The sequence below is a fragment of the Sciurus vulgaris genome (genome assembly GCF_902686455.1).
Source record: "Sciurus vulgaris genome assembly, chromosome: 3".
Lineage (NCBI taxonomy): Eukaryota > Metazoa > Chordata > Mammalia > Rodentia > Sciuridae > Sciurus > Sciurus vulgaris.
The window spans coordinates 162,493,948-162,520,996 of record NC_136463.1 but is presented as its reverse complement, the minus strand read 5'-3'; the positions used below and the strand labels follow the sequence as shown (position 1 = coordinate 162,520,996).

The 27,049-nt window shown below is 36.9% G+C and overlaps 1 pseudogene across 1 annotated transcript; it reads right to left on the bottom strand.

Moving 5' to 3' along the window:
• Nucleotides 1-7,813: 7,813 nt before the first annotated feature.
• On the bottom strand, nt 7,814-11,657 carry LOC306658182 (heterogeneous nuclear ribonucleoproteins A2/B1-like; annotated as a pseudogene). Its single transcript has 2 exons — nt 11,560-11,657; nt 7,814-9,068 (listed from the first exon to the last, which is right to left on the bottom strand). The product of its transcript is annotated as a heterogeneous nuclear ribonucleoproteins A2/B1-like (transcript).
• Between the last annotated feature and the right edge of the window lie 15,392 nt (nt 11,658-27,049).

Genomic DNA, 27,049 nt, shown 5'->3' with positions numbered 1-27,049 from the left:
ATAGCAATCAAGAAGGAAGGAAAAAAAGCTGTCTTTGTTCACAGATTACATGATCATCTATGTGGAAAATCCAAATGAATCCAAAAAGAAAGTTCCTGACACTATTAAAAGACTACAGTAAGCAGTAAGATATTAGAATACAAAGTTAATAGCAAAAGTAAATCACTTTCTTATATTCAACACTTTCCTATATTCTGTGAAAGAACTAGTGGAATTGAAATTAAGAAAAAAAACACTGCCACTTACAGTAGCATCCCCCAAATTAAATACCTTCCTGTAAACCTAACAAAATAAGCACAAGATCTATTTGAGGAAAACTACAAATCCTTTATGGAAAAAAAAAAATGTTAAATGGAGAGATATCCTATGTTCATGGACAGGAAGACTCAACATTATCAAGATATTAGTTCTTCCAAACTTAATGATAGATTCAAGGCAATCCCAATTAAAATCATAAGTTATTTTGTGACTGTTGATAATCAAATTCCAAAGTTTATATTGAAAGGCAAAAGTCCCAGAATAGTCAAAACAATTTTAAAAAAATTGGAGTACTGACATTACCTGACTCACCATAAAACTACAGTTATTAAGACACTGCAGTACTGGCAAAAAAAAAAAAGAGAGAGAGAGAAAAAGAAAAAAAGGATAAATATTAATGTAATAGAATAGAAAATCCAAAAACAGAACAATATAAATAACTGATCTTTGAGAAGAAGCAAAGGCAATACAATGAAGCAAAGATAGTCTTTCAACAACTGGACATTCACATGCCAAAAGAAAGGAATTTACACATGGATCTTGTACCCTTTATAAAAAGTAGTTCTGAATGGAGTATAGGCCAAAATATAAAATGTAAATACAAGTAATATTGGGTATGGAAATAATTTTTTAAATGCAATGCCAAGGCATAATTCATGAAAGAAAGAATCGATAAACTGGACTTCATTGAAATTAAAACCTTGTACTCCACAAACGACAATGTCAAGAGATGAGCCACAAATTGGGAGAAAATATTTGCAAAAGACAAGTCTGATAAAAGACCATTATTTGAAACAAACAAAGAACTCCTAAAACTCAGCAAAAAGAACAATTCAATTTTTAAAATTCAGAAGATTGAACAAATAATCTCAGCAAAGAAGATCTGCAGATGGCAAATAAGCATATGTAAACCAAGAAGATCACAAATGAGTTTAAAGTAAAAGAAGAAAGTTTTATGCAGGTGTACAATAGATTTGCAAATGAGCCCACACAGATTCAGTGAGAGACTGTGCTCTGCTGAAGGGAGGTAGACTTGGCCTTTACAACAAAGAGAAGTGGGTATGTGCGGCTCAGCATTGTGTCGGGAAGATGAGCTGGAGTGAGGCAAATCCAGCCATTGGAAACTGAGGCAAATCAAAGTGGTCATACATTTTGTAAGTCCACTGGAGTGTTCAGGTCAGGAAGCAGACTGGTCACTCAGATATTTCTCAAACTTTGCAAGGTAGTGTTAGATTGGGGAAAAAAAATTATTCTTCCTTTTGATGGATTCAGTTTCCTATATGGTGTTTGTATGGCAAGCTACTTTCTTCTGTCAGCACATCTTTAAGGTTCAGAAAAGAATTTTTACTCCTTTTCTGAACATTGAGCAGTCATTCTGCGTTCTTTGTGTTATCATCTGTGAAATGATGTTCCACAACATACGTCATCAGGGAAATGAAAATTAAAGTGACAATAAGAAACCATTACATACCTGATAGAATGTCCAAAATCCAAAACTCTAATACCACCAAAACCTGGGAAGGATATAGAGCAATAATAACTGTCATTCATTGCTGGTGGGAATGCGATATGATATAGCCAATTTGAAAGACAATTTGGCAGTTTCTTATAAAACTAAACATACTGTTACCATATGATCCAGCATTCGCATTCCTTGATATGCTATAAGCCTAAAACTACTCTAAATAATGCAATCTTTTTAACAAGATCCTGCACCTAATAGAAGAAATAGTAGGTCCAAATCTACATCATGTCAGCATAGGAACTGACTTCCCTAACAAGACTTCTAAAGCCCAAGAAGTAAAATCAAGAATCAATAAATGGAATGGATTCAAACTAAAAAGCTTCCTCATAGCAAAGGAAACAAGAATGTGAAGAGAGAGGCTACAGAATGGGAGAAAAATCTTTGCCACCTGCACCTCAGAGCATTAATCTCCAGAATATATAAAGTACTCAAAAAACACCAAAAAGACAAATAACCCAATCAATAAATCAGGTAAGAATCTGAAAAGACATTTCACAGAAGAAGAAATACGATCTGTCAACAAATATATGAAAAAATGTTCAGTATCACTAGCAATTAGAGAAACTGTAAATTAAAACTACACTGAGATTTTATCTCACACAAGTAAGAATGACAATTATCAAGAATATAAACAACAGTAAATGTTGATGAGGATGTGGGGCAAAAGGTACACTCATACATTGCTGGTGGGACTGCAAATTGGTGCAACCACCATGGAAAGTGGTATGGAGATTCCTCGAAAACTTAAAATTGAACCACCATTTTTCTCAGTTATCCCACTCCCCGGTTTATACCCAAATGACTTAAAATCAGCATACTACAGTGACGCAGTCACATCAATGTTTATAGCAGTTCAATTTACAATAGCAAAATTATGGAACCAAACTAGGTGCCTTTCAACAAATGAATGGATAAAGAAAATGTGGTATGTATACACAATGGAATATTACTCAGCTATAAAGAAGAATGAAATTATGGCATTTGCCGGTAAATGGATGGCACTGGAGACTATCCTGCTAAGTGAAATAAGCCAATCCCAAAAAACCAAAGGTCATATGTTCTCTCTGATATGCATATGCTAATTGAGAACTGGGGAGGTAGGGAAAAATAAAAGTACTTTGAATTAGACTAAGAGGAATGAAAGGAAGAGAGGAGGAATGGGAATAGGAAAAATAGTAGAACGAATTGGATATTACTATCCTATGTGCCTATGTGATTACATGACCAATGTAATTCTGCATCATTTACAACCAAAAGAATGAGAAGTTTTACTCCCTGTGTGGATAATATGTCAAAATACTTGTACTATTACATACAACTAATGAAAACAAATAAAAATATAAGAGTATTTTTTTTAAAACTTGCATGCTGACCTCCTAACAGCAGCTCAGCTGTCAACCCTTTTTGAATATGAAATAGTGCTTTTGCACTATTTCCTCTCTGAGGGCCACAGTCACCAGTGTTCTTTCTATCCTCTATGCATTTTTTTTTTTTTCACTTCTTTCTGAAATCGTCAACCCTACTCACATCATTTCCCGCTATATTTTGGCAAATAAAGGAGAAAGCTTTTACACTTGAGGGTGACTCTCAGGAAGAATGTTTTTGTGATTTTTGCCCAGTAGCATCCTGCACTTGGTGGCTGCAAGCAAGGACTATGCCTTTTGCATTTCTGGCAAGCCTCCCATTTAGAACTGTATTTCTGCAAGCAGTTTTTTAGAGCTATCAATACTGGAACTCTCGCTGCTGTATGCGCATTTTCTTTTCACTGTTTTTGAGGTTTTTGGGTTACAGGTACTTTAGGAAGAGAACATTTCTGTTAAACTCTAAAATATCTCCATTTTCTGATTTAGAAGAAAATGAAGTTTGTGAGTTGTTATCCATGCTGCATGTTTATGATTTGCATGAATTAAAGGAAAAAGATGCTGACTCGTGTAGCCAGGTAATACCAAAGTCTCACTGTGAATGCAAAGAATGCTTATTATCCTGTTCTACTCCCTATGCGCTTTAGAATGTGAGAGTAATCAATGCTGTATGCTGGCCAGATTCTCCCCTTGATGAAGGAGGTACTTACTCATCCCCAGCTAGTAGGAATATTAGGTCGCAGACAGCTTTCAGCCCCATCTCCAGGAGAGGCCCACTTCTAATACCAGATCAACGCTGGTCTATAGAAGCCTGGCACTCTTGTCTGAATTCAGAACAACTCTGAAGGGTTATCCCAACTCCAGAGCTCCCTGTGGGATTAGTTGAGGCCTTTGTTACAACTGCATTACAATTTAACTCCTACTACTTCTCAATCTCTCTCACGTATTAATCCTAAGACTACTCCCGCAATAAACTTCTTACCTACAAATCTCCTTTTCAAACTCTTTTCTAGGGTAACTAGTCTAAAAACTATTGCTTCTAGGTGTGAACCAAAGGAGCAAATTCTAAAATGAGATTTTGGAGCTGGATCACATGCTATCATCTGGCAATGAGAATTGCTGAAGACAGGAAGAACACAAATACCCCCTGCATGCTGTTCCAATACAATTGTTAAGACTTTCACAAATGGCAAAATGGGGTTTTGATTAAAGAGAGTGCACTGAAAGAAACAAAATCTGAGGCATTTGAGAAATTCACAGGAAAGAGTAAATATTAGATGATTTGGGGGATTATATTAGTTTGCTAGGACTGTTTTATAAAAGTTCCACAAACAATCATAATTTACTGTCTCAGTCTGGCAGCTAGAAGTTCAAGAACAAGGTGATGATAGGGTTGTTTCCATTCGAGAGCTGTGGGACAGGACTTGTCCCATTCCTCACACCTGGATTTTGCTGGTTTGTTGGCAGTCTTTGGCATTCCTTGGCTTGAGGAAGCATTGGCTTGATGATTCCTGCTTTCATCTTCAAAGGAAGAATTTGTGTCTAAATTCCCTCTTTATACAAGGACACCAGTCATAATGAATTGAGGCCAAACCTAACAACCTCATCTTAACTAATTACATCTGCAGTGACTCTACTTCCAAATAGAGTCACAATCTAAGGTAATGGGGTTTATGGCTTCAATGTATGAAGCGGGGGTGGGCAATTTAACTTATAACAGGGGTGAGGGACATATACATTAGACAAAAATAATAAGATTATGAGGGTGATTAATTCTCATTTAAAGAATAAATGTACAAGCCCCAGGGCATTGTTGGCAGCACACAAGAGAATCTCATTTCCTGTATCTAGAGAGAGAAATGACTGCAGATCCTACCCAGGACCTAATGATAAGGGTATCAGAGCTCCAGAGGATTTTGAATTTTCAATCCTGGCAAGTCTAAGGATCCACAATTGGAAAGAACTAAGGCCCTGGAGCATGGAATGAGATGAGGACCTAAGCGTGTTGCACTCAAATGTCTTCTCTGAGTCCTCTGAGTGCACGAAAGTGGCCCACTCCTCCCTGTGTAAAGGCTGGTGGTCACTCATGACTGTCAGGTAAAGGCCTCTGTCTTGAAATACAATATGTACCTTCTTCCAGATCTTCTCTTATTCTTTTCCTTTTGGCCAGAACAATAAGTAGGGTTAAGTCACAAAATAACCTGGTGGGGGAAGGGCAGAGCCTACTAACACATGAATGGAATTACACCCCAGAGGAGTTGCAGGAACTAGCCCACACATACTGGGGCAGAAGGCCTGAGACTGTGTATGCTAGGGGGCCTTACAGTGATGAAACAAGTGGAATAGAAAATAAAGTTAAATGAGTTGATCAATATGACAGCACTCTCCTATGACACGGAGTTTAATGCTCTACAAAGGATCCCCAAAACCGGTAACAATGTACTGCTAGAATATTTCCAGGTGGCTTGGAGAAAGTATTTGACCACATTAAGTGAAAACTAAATTTCAGAACTGACAAAGAAGACAGTGAGAAAAGAGATCAACAAGTCTCAGCAGATAGCCTGCTGAATGGATGTTATGTAAGGCTGGAAAACCCAAGAATAAGTGTATTGAAGGATATTCTGTTTACCAAAATGATAAAGATGGAGGTCTCTGAGGGGGAATTAGCATCATTAAGATGCTCATTGGCATCTATCTTCAGGAGGCCAGGATTGATAGGAGATGCTGTTATAAAACTGGATTCTTTCATAGGAATGGAGATCATAGGATCTTAGATTAACAATGGTCATATGGCAGCACTTAGCCATGAAGAGCAAGACAGGCATAAATATTGTAATGAGAAACAAAGTGGGAGGATGCACAAGGGAGAGCTGACCTGCAGAGACCTATGCATAGTCAGAGCATAATATTCCTAGGGGTGAAATAGGGATACACAGCAAGGTGTTTCCAAGTCTATAACATCTAAAGAAATCAAGAAAGAACCAACAGAAGCTGAGGCAGCTACAATAAAATAAAGTCACAACCCATCCTCACTCAATTTTCAGATATAAACCAATTTTTAGGCCCAGCATCTGTTGACTGAGGAGAAGCTGGAGAAATAATCTTGAAACACCACCACAACAGTCCACAATAATGGCTCTCCCATAGTCCTAAAAGACCTATGGCCATTTACTCAGATAGCTGAGAGTGGTTAAGACTGATACCAGAGATAAAAAGCATTTTCCTCACAATCCTATTACTATGGTGCTAGATGAGGCCCAGAAGATAAGGTGTGTCCTGGCATAGATTGAGTTCACAGTGGACCCACGAGGTCCATGGACTCCCCCAGCGGCCATTCCCTGAGTGCACAATGGAAATGAACATAGTAGGAAATTTTCAGAACTCCCACATTTGTCCTTTGGCCTGTGATATAAGCACTATCAAAGTTTATTAGAACTAGTTTGGTGCCATAAACTAGGTGACTTAAGAAAAATAGAAATTTCTTGTCTCACAGTTCTGGAAGACTGAAATGAAAGTGTCATCAGGTTGGCTACTCCTGAGAGAGTCCAAGAAGAATCTAGTCAAGCCTCTCTCCTTGGCTTGCAGATGGTATTTTTTTTCCCACATCAGTTTACATCATCTTCTTTCTACATGTGTCTGCCTCCAAATTTTCCCTTCTTCTAAGGACATCAATCATGGTGAATTATGAATCCACCCTACCCTTAACTAATTACATCTGCAATAACACTGTCACATTCTGAGTTCCTGGAGGTTTGGACTTCAACGTATGAATTTTTTTGAGGAGGCAGTGATGTTTGGTATATGGGTAAAAGTTAAAAATGGAAAAGGTTGCCCTTCATCTCTGCTGATAAGTGAGTAGTGAAGTATCCCAAAATAAGAATACGTGAGAACTCATGAACTCTAGCAAATACTTGTCTCATTGTAACAGAATAGATCAGGGGACTGAAAGTAGAAAAGTTGAGAGATTAAAAAAAAAAAAAGAAGACAGAAATGGAATGGGTAGATAGATGTATGGCAGTGGGCATGGAATGTGAAAATGTTTGTATCACAAGTCAAGATGCATCAGGATGAATTTTCCATGGGAGACATACTAAACAACCAAGCAGACAGAATGATTTAATTATTTTGATGTAAACCAGCCTAACTCTGTCATCAGACACTCCAATGTTGACAAAATGGGCACATAAATAGAGTAGTCATAATGGCAGGGATAGAAATTGTTTTTAGGCCAATAACACGGGCTCACATTCTCCAGTACTTACTATTCTGCTGTTGCTGCTGAATGTCTAACCAGTCAACAACAGAGAAGAGTTGCTCATTCCTCAAGAAGATCAAACTGCCAAGCGAAGATAGGCTACTTCCAACTCCTTCCATTCTAAAAGGGATAGAGATTCATCTTAATTAGGGTCAGTGTGTTTTCTGCATATGGGTTTACGTTTTCTTGCATTAAGGCCTCAGACATCACCACTATCTAAAGGTTTACAGAGTGTTTGATTCTTCGAATGAGATCTCAATTAATGTCAAGGGTCTAAGTGACTCATTTTAAGCAAAGGAGATACATTAGTGAGCGCATAGCCAAGGAGACCACTGTCGTTTTTTTGTTTTTTTTTTTTTTCTTGATACAAAAGTATTTATTTTTAAAAAGTTTGTATTTAAAATAGAACTTTAAATCTGTCTACTCACAAACCTAATTTAAAACATGATACATGTATCTCTCTAGCTTATTTTGTTATTTTGCAAACAACACTCATTTTGTAATTATTTTATCAAGAACCTATACTAAATGAAGTATTTGTTTTTATCAGAAAACATTTTCCTTTTATGTTAAAAAGTGCTTCTTAAATGAAGGCACTACTTTCAGATGGGGCAATATTTCTTATTTCTTGAAGACTCTGTGGTTGACCACTTCTTCATTAGTTACCTGCAGCAAGACACCTTCCCATGGCAAATAAGATGTTCAGTATCGGCTCCTCCCACCATAACCCCCACTTCCTCCACTGCCTCCTGGACCATAATTTCCTCCACTATATGGTCCCCCCATGTTCCTGCTACCACCAAAGTTTCCACTCTTCATTGGACCATAGTTAGAAGGTTGCTGGTTATAATATCCAAAATCATTGTAATTTCTACTTCCATAATTTCCTCCTCCATAGTTGTCATAACCACCTCGATAGCCCCCACCCTGGTTTCCATATCCATGTCCTCCACCACCATATCCTCTATGGTATTATTCTCTTCTTCTTCCTCCATAACCAGGGCTAGGTCCAAAATTGCCACCTCCAGGTCCTCCTCCATACCCATTATAGCCATCCCCAAATCCACATCCACTTCCATATCCATTAGATCCTCCTCTGAAGTTACTTCCTGGTCCTGATCCAAAATTGCCACTACCACCGCAGGAATCCCCAAAACCAAAGTTGCCTCCTCTTCCACTCCTGAAACTTTGGACTTCTTGCATTTCTTGTCTAGACAAAGCCTTTCTTACTTCTGCATTATGACCATTGATGGTGTGGTATTTTTGCAATACAATTTTGTCCATAGGATCATGGTCATCAAAAGTAACAAAGCCAAAGCCTCTTTTCTTTCTGGACTGCCTATCAGTAATTATCTCAATAGTATCAATTTTTCCATAATCTTCAAAGTAATCTCTAAGGTGGTGTTCCTCAGTATCTTCTTTAATTCCACCAACAAACAGCTTCTTCACAGTCACATGGACCCCTGGTTTTCCAGACTCCTCTTTTGCTATAGCTCGTATTGGCTCAACCACTCTCCCATCAATTGAATGAGGTCTTGCAGCCATGGCAGCATCAACCTCAGCCATAGATGAGAAAGTTACAAAACCAAATCCTCTTGATCTTTTGCTTGCCAACAACGTGATTCTATATTTAGAGGATCCAAAAAACTCCACCAGAAAACTTCTAGACCTAATAAATGAATTCAGCAAAACAGCAGGATATAAAATCAACACACATAAGTCTAGTCTAATATATTTCTATTCATAAGCAATGAATCCTCTGAAAGAGAAATTAGGAAAACAACTCTGTTCACAATAGCCTCAAAAAAAAAAATAACATACTTAGGAATCAATCTAACAAAAGAGGTGAACGACCTCTACAATGAAAACTACAGAACATTAAAGAAAGAAATTAAAGAAGACCTTAGATGATGGAAAGCTCTCCCAAGTTCTTGGATAGGCAGAATTAATATTATCAAAATGGCCATACTTCCAAAAGTGCTATACAGATTTAACACAATTCCAATGACATTCCTCATAGAAATAGAGAAAGCAATCATGAATTCATCTGGAAGAACAAAAGACCCAGAATAGTCAAAGCAATCCTGGGCAGAGTGATACAGGAGGTATCACAATACCAGACATTAAACTCTACTATAGAGTAATAGTAACAAAAACAGCATGGTATTGGCACCAAAATAGACAGGTAGACCAGTAGTACAGAATAAAAGACACAGAGACAAACCTACATAAGTACACTTATCTCATACTAGAAAAAGGTGCCAAAAACACACAACGGAGAAAAGATAGCCTCTTTTTTTAAATTTATTTTTATTGTACACAAATGGGATACATACTGTTTCTCTGTTTGTACATGAAGTAAAGGCACACCATTTGTGTAGTAAAGATAGCCTCTTCAACAAATGTGCTGGCAAAACTGGAAATCCATGTGCAACAAAATGAAATTAAACCCCTATCTCTCACCCTGTACAAAACTCAAAATGGATCAAGGATCTAGGAATTAGACCTGAGACCCTTCACCAAATAAAAGAAAAAGTAGACCCAAATCTTCATCATGTTGGTTTAGGACCAGACTTCCTTAACAAGACTTCCAAAGTGTAAGAAACAAAAACAAGAATCAATAAATGAGATGGAGTCAAACTTTTTCTCAGCAAGGGAAACAATCAATAATGTGAAAAGAGAGCTTACAGAGTGGGATAAAATCTTTCCCACACACACTTCAGACAGAGCACTAATCTCCAAAATTTATAAAGAACTTAAAAAATTTTACACCAAAAATACAAAGAACCCAATAAATAAATGGGCTAAGGAACTGAGCAGACACTTCACAGAAGATATACAGGTAATCAACAAATATATGAAAAAGTGCTCATCATCTCTAGTAATTAGAGAAATGTAAATTAAACCCCCCCTAAGATTTCATCTAACTCCAATCAGAATGGCTATTATCAAGAACATAGCAATAATAAGTGTTGGTGTGGATGTGGGGAAAAAGTCACACTCACACATTGCTGGTGGAGTTGCAAATTGGTGCAACCACTCTGAAAACTTGGAATGGACCACCATTTGACCCAGTTATCCCACTCCTTGGTTTATACCCAAAGGACTTAAAATCAGCATACCACAATGACACAGCCACATCAATATTCATAGCAGCTCAATTCACAGTAGCTAGATTGTGGAACCAACCTAGATGTCCTTCAGTTGATGAATAAATAAACTGTGGGGCTGGGAATATAGCTCAGTTGGTAGAGTGCTTGCCTCACAAGCACAAGGCCCTGGGTTCAATCCCAGCACCACAAAAAAAAAAAAAAAAAAAAAAAAAAAAAAAAAAAAAAAACAAAAAAACGAGAGAGAGAGAGAGAGAGAGAGAGAGAGAGACTGTGGTATACATAGACAATGGAATATTACTCAGCCATAAAGAAGAATAAAATTATGGCATTTGCTGGAAAATGGATGGAATTGGAGAATATCATGCTAAATGAAATAAGCCAAGCCCAAAAAACTAAAGGCCAAATGTTTTCTCTGAAAAGTGGATGATGATACATAATGATGGGGGGTGGGTAAGAGATGAATGAAGAAACTTTGGATGGTGTAAAGGAAAATGGGACAGGAGGGGTTGGGGGGAGGGGTTGGGGGAAGGAAAGATAGTAGACTGAGAGAGACATAATTACCCTATGTACAAGTATGATGACATGAATGGTGTGAATCTACATCATGTACAACCATAGAAATTAAAAGTTGTACCCATTTGTGTACAATGAATCAAAATGCAGTCTGTAATAATTTTTTTAAATTTAAGAAAAAAAAGGAAACAAAATATGCGTCATTTACTTCCTACAACTCTAATTGCTGTTTTGCTCTTGATTGAAGTCAAAAGAAGGGTTAAGCAATAGGGAATTAAAAATGGAATGGAACACTCTTAGCTTGTAACCACTTTGAACAACTCATTGGGATTTCCGACTAACTGTTAAATGAAGCAATTGCCACAAGGATTTCAACAGAATTCTGAATTTCAGTACAAGTAGATATCGAAATCTCTTACATGTGTGAGAGATAAGATCCATAGCACTGTATACATGGAGTTACTGTACTCAGACTCAACTTTAAAACACTCTTGGAAGAAATCAACCATTAAGATGGTGATATGACCCAATCACCGAGCTGCCACCCAGGACTCAGCAGCCTGGTCCTCGAGCCCCCTCACTTCATGATATTGGGTCCCGACGACCACCTTCACCCACAGCCGCCTTGCCATCTGCAGGCTGAGGAAAAGGATTCCTATCATATGTCCTCTCTTCAGAACCTCCACTATTTTGAACCCTTTGTTGATGCAAGCAAAGGTAATGACTTGCTTCCTGCTAGCTCTGAGAGTTATATCCATATAAGAATTCAGAGAAATGGCAGGAAGACCCTTACCATTGTCCAAGGAATCACTAATGATGATGATAAAAAGAAACTAGGGAAGGTCCTTAAGAAGAAATGTACCTGCAATGGTACTGTAACAGATCCAGAATATGGAGAAATAATTCAGCTACAAAGTGACCATTGCAAGAACATATGCCAGTTCCTGATAGAGTGGATTGGGCAAGGACCATCAGCAGAAAGGTCATGGGTTTTGAGTGTTTGTAACTCACTAAAGCTTAAGTGAGGATTTCCTTGAAATGAGTAGGATTTCCCTTCTGTCCCTTGTCACAAGTTTTAAAGTCTCACAACTTGTATAATGTAACCATTTGGGGTCCACATTTAACTAGTGTAACTAACTCCTTCATGGAATAAACAGAAAAGAGACATGCAAAAATAAAAAAAAAAAAAATTAAAAAGATGGTGATACAACTTTTCTCAAATATCTACTCCCTTTTTTGGTTTGTTTTGTTTAGATTTTGTTTGCTAAGGATTGAACCCAGGGCTTTGCACATACTAAGACCCTAGGTTCTAATTGAGCTGCACACCTAGACCACTAGTACTAATAATTGGTATGATTTGTAAAATGATAAGCAAAGCAGTATGGTACACACTTGCCAATCCTCTCCAACCCCTCTCACTTTGTACAGTGTCACTGTATTCTATCGACATCGCACCCTTTCATGGCAGGGCAGAGGGATTGCCAGTGGTCTGGAGATGGGATCCAGGTACATTGTTATTGGATAAGTTCAATAAGACCACTACTGATGTCATCTTGCTAGACAATGTACTAGTAGTAAAAAGCAGTATGGAGATTCTGCAAAAAACTAGGAATGGATCCACTATTTGACCCAGTTATCCCACTCCTTAGTATATATCCAAAGGATTTAAAATTGGCATACTACAGTGATGTGTATAGAAGCCACATCAATGTGTATAGAAGCACAATTTCACAATAGCTAAGTTATGAGCCAACTTAGGTGCCTTTCAGCAGATGAATGATTAAAGAGAATGTGGTATTTATACACAATGGTGTATTGCTCAGCCTATGTGTAGATAGGAAAGTTATGTCAGATTCTTTCACTGTCTTTCCTTTTCCTTCCCATTCCTTCATTCCCCTTTGTCTAATCCACTGAAGTTTTATTCTTCCTCTCCTTCCTCTTATTGTGGGTTAGCTTCTAGATATCAGAGAAAACATTTGATCTTTGTTTTTTGGGGATTGGCATATTTCACTTAGCACCTTAGTCTCCACCGCCATCCATTTACCAGCAAATGACACTCAAGGTTAAGAAATTATTCTTTTCTGAAATGCAAGGACTATAACAGATATTGGTACTCTCCAAATAAAATGTAGATGTCCTAACAGGCAGACCAACCCATATGCAAAGCCAGATGATGTGGTTATCAGAGTCAAAGTCTTATATTCCAAATGCAAGGAATAGTATGAGATTGCTGTAGTGGAGCTCTTAATACATGACAACCTCATGAACTGAATCCCACACAAACCATCAGTGACTAGCTGTTTAACGAGCTGTAAATCATACCACTGTAGGAGGTTGGGCTATGAGACTAGCCTTTCATTTGTTAGAGGCATATAAGAACTTCTCTTTGCAGGTTGGATTGACCAGTTAGAAGACTGCTTTTATCAGTTTATTTCACATCAATTTCTAAACATTACTTTTTTGACATAGAGTCAGAGAATGTTATACTCCATGTTTTCCTGATTGCTTACTGTGGCTCAGGAGTTTTAAAAGCCTCAGGATTTATTTTCTTACAATGACAGAAATCTGAAATATAGTTAACCTGTTGTTTAATCATCCTTAACAGGAAAACGTGTTACAATTTTGTTCTTTTTCTTTCTTTCTTTCTCCTTTTTTTTGGTGTGTGTGTGTGTGTGTGTGTGTGTGTGTGTGTGTGTGTTTTGTTACAATTTCTTGATGAACCAGTTTGGGGAGCATGGATGGAACAAAGTCCTGGAAAAGGCTTCATTGTTTCTGTCTGTTGATTTAGTAAATTATTGTAAAAATAGCAAAATGCCATTTTCCTGTTTACTCATTCCAATTTCTTTTTTATTTGCAATGTTTTGGAATGTATTTAACTGATCATCTTAACTATTTTTCCCCCCAGGGCTGCTAGTTGCCATATATGGATTGGACTTTGACAACCTATAGATTATTAGCCCAAACTTACCCATTCAAAATGTTTCTCTATGCTTCCCTTTCCCTATTGACTGCTCTGAACTAAGAAAAGTGTCAAAAATTTGCGTCTGCCTGGGCTATATCAACTGAATATTGTAAAAATCCTGTAAACTGCCAAGCACAATGGCATAGGCCTATAAGCCCAGTGACTCAGAAGGCTGAGACAGGAGGATCCAAAGTTCAAGGTTAACCTCAGCAATTTAGTGAAGCCCTAAGCAACTTAATAAAACCCTGTTTCAAAATTAAAAGGGATAGAGTTGTAGCTAAGTTGTAAAGTTTCCCTGCCACCACCAAAAAAAAAAAAAAAAAAATCCAGTTTGCTAGATTAAAATTTAATTTCTAGTGCCTTGAAAACATTTGGCAATAAAGTCCTAAACATTAGTCAATAATCTCCTGTCTCATTTCTCAGTATCCCTGAACATGTCATGTCCTTAGGAGTTGATAGGCTGGCCCAGGCTGTTAGGCCTTAGATATAGTAGGTCTGCCTAGGTGTCCAGCAGCACAAGACTGTTTATAGTGAGGATAAGATGAGCATGACTTCTTCTTTGGGAGACTGCCACGCTCTCGCAGCCATTCTTTCCCCTCTCCCTTTTATATATATATATGTGTGTGTGTGTGTTGTGCTTATTATTTTCAAGGGTTGAGGATAATTTGGGGATAGATTTTCTGTTCTAAAATTAGTTCTCGATAATTCAACTTTTATGCAAATTTTATTACTCAAAATACTGCATTAATTAAAAGGAAAGAAGGAGATTAGCCAAGGAGCTTTCAGTGTAACCGGTCCCACAGTAAGACTAGCCCTACCAAGGGTATTGTAACCCAATGCCATTCAATGTCCAACTTACATAACAGCTCTCTTTCAGAATCCACACCCCTTAGACTACCTTATGATTATAATTTGGCTTCCCAAAATATCTGCCTAAAAAAAGGTTGTGCTGATCATGCTGACTACTATTTTACCTTTGTGACAATTCTATTTCTTTTTGTGAATTAACGATTTGGCATCCTAACTTTCTGTATCATTTCCAAAATGTTTAATTAACATGATCCTATTACTAGCAAGTAGACCCACTCTCAGTACCAATCAAATGAGTTTTGAGAGTCTTAAAGGCAGAGAATCAGTTCCTGTATTGTGGAAAATTCATCAAGGCCATGTCCTTTGAAGACTCATCTGGGAGTCTAGCCTTCCTTTCCCAGTAGCTTTTCAGCATATGCTGTTTTTTTTTTTTTGTGCTTTATGCTGAACATTCTTCCTATGAAAAACTGTAAGAGTTACCAGAGATATTGGGAACAAATTAAATAAGTATTTGCTGGGCCATGTTTTTATAAAATTACCTTATATTTATTTATAACCTACAGGGGATTTTATATTAAGTTAAATAATTAGTTACTGAGAAACTTCTACATCTCTAGCTTCTGGTAAATGTAAGGGAACTTAAGAAATATAACAAAACATATAATATGCATGATATAGAATATCTGGCTTCTATAAGCTTATTAATTGATAAAACACATACATGAAGCAGGAAAATATGAAGTATAAGAAAAAGTTAATATGTAACTACTGAAAACATTCAGTATTAAGTCGCTCATGCAGCAATATTCATTGATCACTTACACATCTGAGACAAATGTGCATGAACAAGATGATGTTGCCCTTACTGAAAGTTTATTTAAAAAGATCTTTAAAAGTGTCACAGTTAACATTTCTTTGCTACTGATTATATCATACCCTTTGCTAAATGCTTTAACTGACAAAAATTTCTCCTTTGCTTCTCACAAATTTAAATTAAGTCTCTTGTTTTAAAAATTACGTATGAAGGAAATGTGGTAGGCTAAATAATAGCTTTCTAAACATTTCCATAAGTTAATCCCCAGAACTTGTGAATATGTTAATTAACATGGTAAAATGGGACTTTGCAGATGTTATTAAGTTAAGGACCACAAGATGGGGAGATCATCCTGGGTTCCAGGTGGGCTCAGTGTAATCACAAGGGACTTTATAAGGGGCTGGTAGGAGGATCAAGATCGGTAATGAACATAAAGGCAGAAACAGAGACTGGAGTGAATTGATTAAAGAGTTATGAGCCAAGAAATGCAAGTAACCTCAAGATGAAAAGTGCAAGAAAACAGATTCTTCCCTAGAATGTCCAGAAAGAACACAGGCCTTGGACACCTGGATTTTAGCCCAGTGAAACTGATTGCAGGTTTCTGTCCTCCAGAACTTTAAGATAATAAATTCGTGCTCTTTTAAACTACTCCATTCACGACAAATTTTAATAGCAGGGATAGGAAACTAATGCAGAAGGTCGGAATTTTAAAGTTTTTCTTTTTTTCTTAATTTTTTTTTTTAACTAGGAATTGAACCCAGGGACACTTTATCACTGAAATACATAACCAGCTCTTTTTAAAATTTTATTTTGAGACAGGAATCTAAGTTGCCATGTGAATTTGAATTTGAGATATTCCTACTTCAGCCTCCTAAATTGCTGCGATCATAGGCATGGGTCACCACAGTTGGCTTCACTCATCAAATATTACTGAGTGTTCCACATGTGCAAGACTTCCCACTGACACATATCTTGTATTTGTGGAGATCCACAAATAAGACATAGCCCCCACCATCAAGAAACTATTTCCTCTATGTTTTATTATCAATTTATAAATACCTCTAGGACTGCCTTTTAGTCTATCTTACAGCTATTAATGTGAATATCACTCCCAAGAGGGCAAGAGCTTGTGGGCACAGACGAGGTCATATTCATTTTTGTAAGCATGGAATGCAATAAATCCATGCTTATGCGTGCATCTATTATTGTTTGGATGTGAGGTGTCCCCCGAAGTTTCATGTGTGAGACATTGCAAGAAGGTTTAGAGGAGAAATCATTGGGTTATGAGAATCTTTAACCCAAAGAGTGAATTAATCCCTTAGGGGGATTAACTGAGTGGTAACTGAAGGGGCAGAGGGTGTGGCTAGAGGAAGTGGGGCATTGGGGAGGTGTGACTTTGAGGTAATACTTTGTATCTGGTGAGTGGAGTATCTCTCTCTGCTTTCTGATCATTATGTGAGTCAGTTTGCTCCACCACACTCTTCTACCAAAATGTTCTGCCTCTCCTTAAGTCCTGAGGAATGGAGCTGGCTGTTGATGGACTGATAACTCTGAAACTATGAGCCCTCAAATAAACTTTTCCTCATCTACAATTTTTCTGGTTGGCTCTTTTAGTCACAAAAAAAAAAAAAAAAAAAAAAAAAAAAGCTAACTAAAAGAGCACCTGATTGAGTCAACCTAAAAGTGAGATAAGGTAAACCCACTCTACAAATCAACATTTTTCAATTGACAGAGAAAAAATGGCAGATCAGAGGAATCTAATATCATAGCAGCTCCCTGAGAGTGAATTTAAAACAGCAGTTCTGCAGTAGCAAACTGAGACAGGAAGACTGTGAGAAAAGACTGCAGATGACTCAAGTGAGCTAGCAGCCAGGTGAAAACCAAAAATATTTGTTTCTAGAATAGAAAGATAATGAACAAAAGCAATGGTGACAGCGGTGTGCTGTGGCTCAGTGCGGGAGGGGAAACTCCCTTCCAAGGAGATGAAAGACCCACTGAGATATAAAAAACTGACGCTGTCCAACGAATTCATAATATGAGCAGAAAAATTAAGTCAGAAATGATTAGCTGCGTCAGTGCTGGAGAACGCCCTCGCATTATCCCGCCAGGGACAGGGAGGAATGAAATAGATAAAGTAGATAAGAAGCAACAACTTAAAGTACTCTGTGTTTGGACTTCCCAAGAAGCAGACTACAGGTCCCTAAAGCTTACCTTCATTATTAATATTTTGCGGCCTTTATTTTTCTCTTTCTTTTCCCCCCCTGTTCTTAGTATAGTTGCTTTTTAATACTCAAGACCAGTCACTTAAGGCTCTACTTTTCATGAATCTGTAGTGCACAGCATGCTGAGTCATTCTGGGCACAGAAGCGACACAAACTGGATGGACCGTCGATTGGTCTGCAGGAAAGAGAAAATCAAATGGAATTTCATTTGAAATTGACGGTCTGATCTCTGGGATACAGAGTGTGGCCAATGGGGAAGAAGAAACTGAGATAAATCAAGGTCAAGGGGAAAGCTGAGATCCCCTGCGCCACATCCAAGTTCAGATGGGGATAGAAGATAGACACATGTCACACTCCTTCCCTCAGCATATGGATAGAGGCTCTCAGAACCAGGGGTGTGACACAAACCAGATTGGTCCAGATGGAGCAGGTGAAAGAGCTGTCTAGGAACCCCAGCAGACTTATACACCCACCCTGGACATGCTAGCAAAATAATTTTGAGAATAAAGTCAGGTCTGAGCAGAAAGTACTTCACCACTAGAAGTGACAAGTCAAGGAAGGGTGGAGCTCAGCATACAGACTTCCTTGACTAGTTGGGCTGGTTTAGGGAGAACTAAGGGTAACAAATACCACAATATTTGTGTCACTTCAACTTTTGACTGGTTGGGAGATTCCCAAATCAAAACACTGGAAAGAAATGATTCTATTTCAAAAACCTCAACAAGAAGAAAACTGAAACTGTAGACAATAGTTATTACATTAACTGTTTGATATTAACTGATTCATAGTGTCTCCCTACATTTTGTGTTTTGTCAGAGTTCATCTAACTTTATGTATTTTATCAATTAATTTTATCCTCTCTTATGATCTCTTTCCTTCTCTTCTATATTTAGTCCATTTTCCTCTCCTTCATTCTTTTTATCATTACCATTTTATCTTCTGTCTTCCTTCCCTCATCCATCCATTTTTGTTCTTTTTCCCTTTATTTCTTTACTTCTTATCCCATCATCTGGTTCAATGTACTATACACTATTGAAGCCAGAATTGGGGACAGGCAGTTAGTGTAGAAATAGGGAATCGGGTCAAAGGGAGGACATGGAGGCCTTGAAAGCCATCTGCCTCTGGAAGTTGGAGACTGCCCCTGGGAGAATGGATTCTCAAGGATCTCTGGAGCCCATTGATTAGGAAATTTACCTGCTTGTCAGGGACTACAGGCAAGGAGCTGCTAATTAATGCACCCTGGGCCCTTACCTGGCTGAATCACTCTAGCCCTCCCCCTGCCCATTCCCTTCTCATTTTTTTGTACCTCACCTGCAAAATCAGGCCTAGTCACATAGGCAGGAAGGAGAGATAAGGGGAGAGAGAACTGGAGAACAAGAGACCTTAACCTGTAAAATATGTAGGGCATGCTCCCTTTTAGAACATCCACCACAGCCCCCTTTTCCCTCTCAGGATACGTCTGTATTATTACCTTTAAATAAAACCTGCTTAATATACTTGCCTTGGTGTGCTTCTCAGATTTATACTTCAACACCTGAGGAAGCAGAACTTGTCCCCGGTTAATGCAGTATCACTATCATTAGTGCTTAACCTTTTCAACCTATTTTATATTATTTGTCCACCATATTTTTTCTTTGTTAATAAATCATAGAGATCATTAGTAACAAATTTTAGGGTATATGTTGATATAGGTTGATATATTTTTAATAAATTACTGTTGTTATCAGTGATTACTCTCTCTTTTCAAGGAGGTACTGAGGGTTGAAAGTAACACTTTGATTATGCTGATAAAATGTGTTAAACCTAGGTAACCCCTTAGTTCCAGACTTGCTATACAGAGATAACTACAAATGCTAAAAAAAAAAAGGGGGGGGGGTGGATTTCAGAAGACATGAGGAAACAAGTCAATGAGACATCTCCAAAACTTTAAAATCTCCCAAAAATGAAATTCACAGTATTGATGTGGATGAAATCCCACAAAAAGAATTCAAAAAGTTGATTGTTAGAGTAATAAGTTAATTAAAAGAAGTTATAAGGGAAAAAAGAGAAAATGTAGGATGTGGAATAGCATGTCAATAAAGAAATAGAGATTCTGTAAAAGAACAAAGCAGAACCCCTGGAAATGAAGCACACAGTAAATTAAATAAAAAATTTGGTTGAAAATTTCACCAATATATTAGATCATGTCAAAGACAGAATTTCAAATCTTGAAGATAGGGTATATGAATTTGCACACTCAGCAACAAAGAAAAAGGAAATCATGTTCCCAATATACAAGAACTCTAGGACAACATTAAGAGACCAAATTTAAGAATCATCGTAATCAAAGAGGAAACCAAGATACAATATAATGTCATTGGTAACTTTTTTAGTGAAATAACAGCAGAAAAATTTCCAAGCACTGACGACAAAATGGACATCTAAATACAGGATTCATATAGGACACCAAATAGATAAGAGCCAAAAAGAACCTCTCCACAACACATTATAATTAAAATGCCTAACATACAGAAAGAGGATCAAATTTTTAAACAACCAAGAGAAAAACTTCAGGTCACACTTTGAGATAAACCAATCAGAATAATTGCTAATTAATTACATAAAACACACTACTTGAATTAAAAACTCAGCTAGATCCCAGCACGATTATATGGGTGATTTCAACATACCTCTATCACCAATAGTTATGTCAAACAGACATAAACTCAGTAAAGCCTCTTCAGACCTAAAAAGAAATTATAAATCAAATGGACTTAACAGACATCTATAAAATATTTTATACCCAATAGACAAATACACTTTCTTCTCAGCTTCTCATGCCACTTTCTCCAAAATAGATCATATTTTAGATGACAAAGCAATTCTTTGCAAATAAAAATAATAAAATTTCTTGCATCTTATTAGATCATAATGGTATGAAATTAGAAATCAACACCAAAACAAAACAAAGAACCCCACTAAAGAGGCTATATAAACGTATGGAGATGAAACAATGCTCTTGTGAATGATGAATGGGTGGTTGAAGAAATTAAGGAATAAATTTTTTAAAAATTCTTTGAATCAAGTAAGAATAGTGATACAATATACCAGAACCTCTGGAACACCATAAAGGCAGTTCCAGAGAGGCTTCCTACACTTGACACCTCAAGCTTGATCCTCATTCAATGTGCATCCATTACATTTTGTTGTTGTTGTTTGGATTTTGTTGTTGTTTATGTGGTCTGGTGGTCTGGGGAATAGAACCCAGGGCCTCATACATGTAAGGCAAGTGCTACACCACTATGCTAAATCCCCAGCTACATTCATTGCATTTCTGATGACAACTCTATGAATAATAGAATCCTAACTCTGGAGTGTTATTGAATCAGCTTCAAGTGGAAGAGGATGAAGACACCACACTTTTTATCTTGTTAAAGGAACTTTTTTTTGAATGCTCGAAAGTACATGCTAAAGCAATGTCTGTATACATGACAGAATTTAGTACGAAACTTGCTAGTACTGTAACCTGTCTTCAATGTGGGGAACATGTAGAACCCCATTCATCTCAAACTTTTCCACAGTTACTATTATCTGCCAAAAAGAATCTTAAGGACTATGTGTATCCAAATAGGTTAAGGTTTGTTTACAGCACTAGTTATTTTGAGTAAAGCACTTGTTTGAAATAAAGTTGAAGTATTTAGTTCCCAGTTCCATAAATCCTAATTATGAGAGACCATGTTTTATAGTTTCAAATAATACTAATTTGGGATGGAGAGCCAATATTTGCCATTATGGTAGGGAGGATATTTACTTGTCAATAATTATATCATTTGTGATCAAGTTCAGTATAAAAAATAGCATAAATTATTCTGCTTTTTAGGAGCCTAGTAAAAACTGAAATTGCCTGTATTCGTCCCTTGACCACATTCACATTTAAATTCTACAATCTGGCCTCATAAGAATGGGACATGAACTTAATGGAATAAAATGAGTTCTTGACCACTATCCCCAGGGACCTGCAAATTGCCTCTGTAGTAGGAAGAAAGTTCAAAGGTATTTTTTTTAAATAAACATTTTTCCTCATTGCTATTTCATTATTAAAGGCTAAGCATGTTTTTAGTATAGCTCTAATTTTGCAATAGTGTACTGGGAGAAAGGTGATCTCTAAAGCAAAGTCATACATAATTGGAACAGTTCAAGCTCTCTCTCTCTCTCTCTCTCTCTCTCTCTCTCTAATTTGTTCACTGAAATATGGACTTCACAGAGAACTATATCCTTATTGCTTAATTGTATGAACCTTCAAATTCAATTGTTGTGAGGCGCAACATAAGAACAGACTGTTCACCACTGAGAGATCCAAATTTAGAGTCTTCATTAGCCACCAGCTGACTGTCTCACACAATACCCCAAGAATGGCTATTGGGAGAACAGCCCTTACCATAGGGTTGCAGGGGTTTTTATACCATAAGTCAGTACATCAATCATAAACGTCTGTTGCTAGGATTTAAAATTACAAACTAACATCAGGAGATCTAAAATCATTAGCAGAAGGGAGAAGTGGGTCACAATGACCTTACTTAGGTACAAATTATAGAATAGGTTACTGACATCTAGACAATCACTGTTGACATCACTGTTGATACGGTACATTGTTTAGGAAAATAGGAATCAAAAAGAGAACAATTTTTCATTATATAAGAATTGCCATTTTGTGTTGCCAAACATATCATGCTAAGTAACAGATGATGGATACAGAGGTGGGGTGCTCACATGGGAGTATTTCCTACATAACTTGGAGTCTTAAGGTAAAATGGAGTCTGTTTAGTCATTGCCCATATATCCTGGCCTATAACATTTCTATGGAGTCAAATATGTCAAACCTTCACACAATTACCTTCAAATTTATGCTTAGCTTTATGAATCAGGAAGACATTTTGTTAAATCCCAGAAGCAAATACTTTTAGATTAAGAAAAATGAAACATTATTTATCAACTTTTTGACTATCAATCTAGGAAGGTAACATTGTGCTGAATTTTCTTTAGCTGCAAAGGTGACATAGTACAGCATAAATAAACCATCTTTCATCCAGAACTAGATAAGGAAAAATTCAAAATGCAAATATTATGTATTGCTTATCTCCTTCTCATATTAAATGAAAACCACAACATGTTGAATATCCCTACTTCCAAAACCTGAAGCACTCCAAAATCCAAAATTTTTTGAGTACCAACATGATGTTACAGTAAAAATATCCACATCTGATCTCATGTGACAACTCACAATCAAAATGAAGGTGCACTAAAATATTGTATAACATTACTTTCAGGCTATGTTTTTGTGTGTGTGTGTGGTGCTGGGAATCAAACCCGCGGCCTTGTGCTTGCAAGGCAAGCACTTTACCAACTGAGCTATCTCCCCAGCCCTCAGGCTATGTTTTATAAAATGTATATGAGACAAAAATGAATGTGTTAAGACTCAGATCCCATCTCCAAGATATCTCTTTATGTATATGCAACATTCTAAAATCCAAAATCTGAAACACTTTTGTTTCTAAGCATTTTGGGTAAGGGATACTGAAACTTAAATCTCTCTCTGAGTAATTGAAGGAAATTTCTGGGATTTTGTATTGCCGTTTTCTGCCTTGCAGATACGTGTAGTGGGGCAAGAGGCGTTCACCTTCAACCTCTAAACACTCAGTCCAAAGCATGGATTTAAACAGACCATAGGCAGCTAGCCAGACTTCAGGAAGCTGGCACAACCTTGCATGCTTAACAAGTACACAGTGCCTTTCCTTGGCTTCTGCAAACTTGGGGGATGTTTTTCTTCCTTGATCCCTGATACAACAGGGTTTAAACTTGGATCACAGCAACAGCTCTGAAGAGATGTTCTTTACTCACCTTCTCTCTTTGTGCCAGGGCTCAGCATCAAAGTCTCACATTTTCTTTTCTTCTTTCTTCAACTATAAGAACCCTAAAATCCCTGAGACCAGGAAGGCCTGGGCTTGGATATTCAGGCAAGGGTGGGCTTCTTTCTCACTGATTTTTCACAGAGCAGTCAAGTCTTCCTCATTCATTCAATATTCGCAAGTCTCAGTCCCAAACTCAGATTATATGTACAATATTACATTTTGAAAAACAGGTAGTTTGGGGGTAAGAATCTTTATCTGTCCAAAATGAGAGAAGGTAAGAAGAAAATGTATTGATGACAATAGTTTACTATCCAAAATCTTTAATAATCAGCTAGTATAGGGTTCTCCTGATGCCGATGTTATTTGATAGGAGTAGTTAAAGCTCATTTACTCTATTAGAGTGTCCCTAAACACACACACACACACACACACACACACACACACACACACACACACACAGTTCACCCACATCCACTCTCTCTCTTCTGTCCCCTTCACTCCCTCCTATCTTTTCCTCCCTGTTCCTCCAACTCCACTCTCCTTTTCAAGATCAAAGTGTGAATGTTGGTGACTTGCTTATGAATAGATGAAGAACAACTACATTATTTTATCAGCACCTGTTCTAAATTCACTCATTTTTGTCTGCTTCCAAAAACATGTTCCATAGGATTAAGAAACAAGTTTTGACTATTTCTGCCCATAGCACCTGGAAGATTGCCTGGCAGGTAGGCATTTAAAGGTTCCCCATAAATATTTATTGAATGAATGGGCAGATGAATGCAACAGAAAGTCTAGTAACATACCCAAATACATAAGGGAATGCAAATGATAGAGGTAGCATTTAATTCAGTAGAAAAGATGGATTATTAAAATGAACTGAATATTTATATCCTAACCCCCAAGGATATTAAGAGGTGGAGATTTGAGAAGTGATTAAGTCATGAGAGAAGAGCCTTCAAGAATGGGATTATATAGTGTCTTTATAAGAGATCCCAGAGATATCCCTTACCCCTTTAGTTTGAGGCTACAGGGAGAAGACTTCAGTTTGTAATGGGTTATTGCCACACAATCTACCAGTACCTTGTTTTTGGTTTTCCCGGTCTCCTGAATGGCAAGAAATGAACATTTGTTATTTATAAGCTGCCTCATCTACAATATTTTGTTATGGCAACCCGAATTGATTGACATTTATTTTTTAAGTGGTTCTCAAAAAATGGTTAGCCTTTGGAAAAGAAAAAGTATCATCACATCAAAATAAGTTTCAGAGAGATTAAAGATTTAGATCAAAAAAATGAATGTGTAAAATTTCTGATATAAACCATGGGATAAATTGTCTGTGGTCACAGATTAGGGAACTCCTATTTAGTTCCATAAATTGCTGCAGTTCTTTGCCAATTAATAAAGTAGCATTACACTCTTGTTGGAAATGTGACCTATGTCATGTGTACCCAGAATAAGGAAGGAATCAGCAGATAAACAAATACTTCATCAGAAAGGGTGGGTAGTTGTTTGAATAGAATAGCTGCCTTTTTCTCTTGGTTGAAGAATGGATGGGTGTGCAGATAAATTTCTGAGGGGAGAGAAGAAGTTGAAGGAATTAACATAATGTAGCAATAACCACAGAATAGCTGATTTTAAAAATAAATAAATAATGCTCTTGGATTGAAAATATAATTCATAGTCCACTTAGTTTTCATTCATAAACCGACAACAACACTGACCTTTATTTATAGTTATCTGACTAAATATTTTTTCTTTGATTGAGATGCCTATCACCTAAGGAAGGAACCTTCTAGTCTAGGATGGGACTTCAGCTGATACATTCAGGTTTGCATGAAAATTATTTCAAACTTTTCTACTCAAATAAAGATAAAAGGATTGTCAAATTGAGAACAAATACAGTTACTGTGACCAAGTTATGTATTCTTGGAGAAATTTTACCATGAAGGCATATCTTACCCTGAATACAAATCAGCTATGCAGAGGGATAATTCTGTATTATGCAGACAAAATGGCCTAGCAATCATCCTTCTGATATTGTCCAGGATCCATGTAACAGAATTACAGATGCTTAGATTACTTTAGTCTGAGACTGTAATGCACTTAAACTTACATAAAACCTTTACACTCGATTAGATCAGTTTTGCTTTACACAAGAGGACATATATATTTTTTCTAATGAGTTCCATATAGTGTGGTTATAAAGGACAGAGGAGCCCTGGAATGTATATTTTAAAGTCTTTTTTACTGTTGAGCAGTGGTTTTTGTTTAAAAATGCATATGATTACTACTCTGATTATATTCCACGTAAGGAAGCAACTTAGAAGCAGATCAATGTTTGAAGGCTGAGGTTTAAACAAATTCATTTTTAATCCTGACAATTAGATTTACTGTAAAAAATATTTTGACTAAAGATATTTAAATTTGCTTATTTCTTTTTTTAAAGAAAATATCCCCAAACATAAAACCAGTTTTGAAATTATTGATCTCAGTAAAGGAAAAGAAAATATTTTAGAAATCTGGAAAAACCAATGCCACTTTCAGGTTCTTGATGTCATCAAGGTGTTCGTCAAATCAAATATAAAACAATAAGACAGTAGTTCCTAATCATTCTGTTTTTATATTTTAACATATAGACAGATGTTGGTGGCTAGGGTTGGAGAAACTGGTGTCCATGTCGGGCTTGGAGAGGGACGTGTGGACCTTGGTATTTTCTACAGGTGTCAGAGTAAAAGCTAAAGTAGCTTCTTTCTCCACACTTCCTCTAAATTGAAGGAGACACTGGAATACACACAAAACAGGACTTAAATGTGCAAAATTGTGTATTTTTGTATAATACCAAGTAAGTACCATAAGAATCAGGGAAAGCTAAGTACGATTGGCGGATTTTTTTCCTTCACATTTTTAAAGGTTTAAAGATTTTTGTATTTGATTTGATCATTTTTATATTATATTTGATTGAAGAATTTCAGGTAATTTTTTAAGCAGTTGTTTTTCCCTCCTTAGGATTTTCTCTGCCTTTATTTTTCTAAACACCACCGTGTGGGTGTTTTTCACTGATGACTATTCATTACCATTTATTGAGTACTTATTGTACTTTTGTCATTATCCTAGTTACTTGACTTCCATTATTTGAAAAAATCCTCCCAACAACACTATGATGCATTCTTCATTTATAGGAGAGTAAGTAGAGGTTTAAATAATTTATGCTACACCTACCAAGTCCATGCCTTCTAATAACTGGCCTGTTCTAATCAACCTATATACAAAAAAAGTTTAGGCTTCCAGACATGTGACAGATCTAGCTGAGTCCTGCCCTTGCCTGACC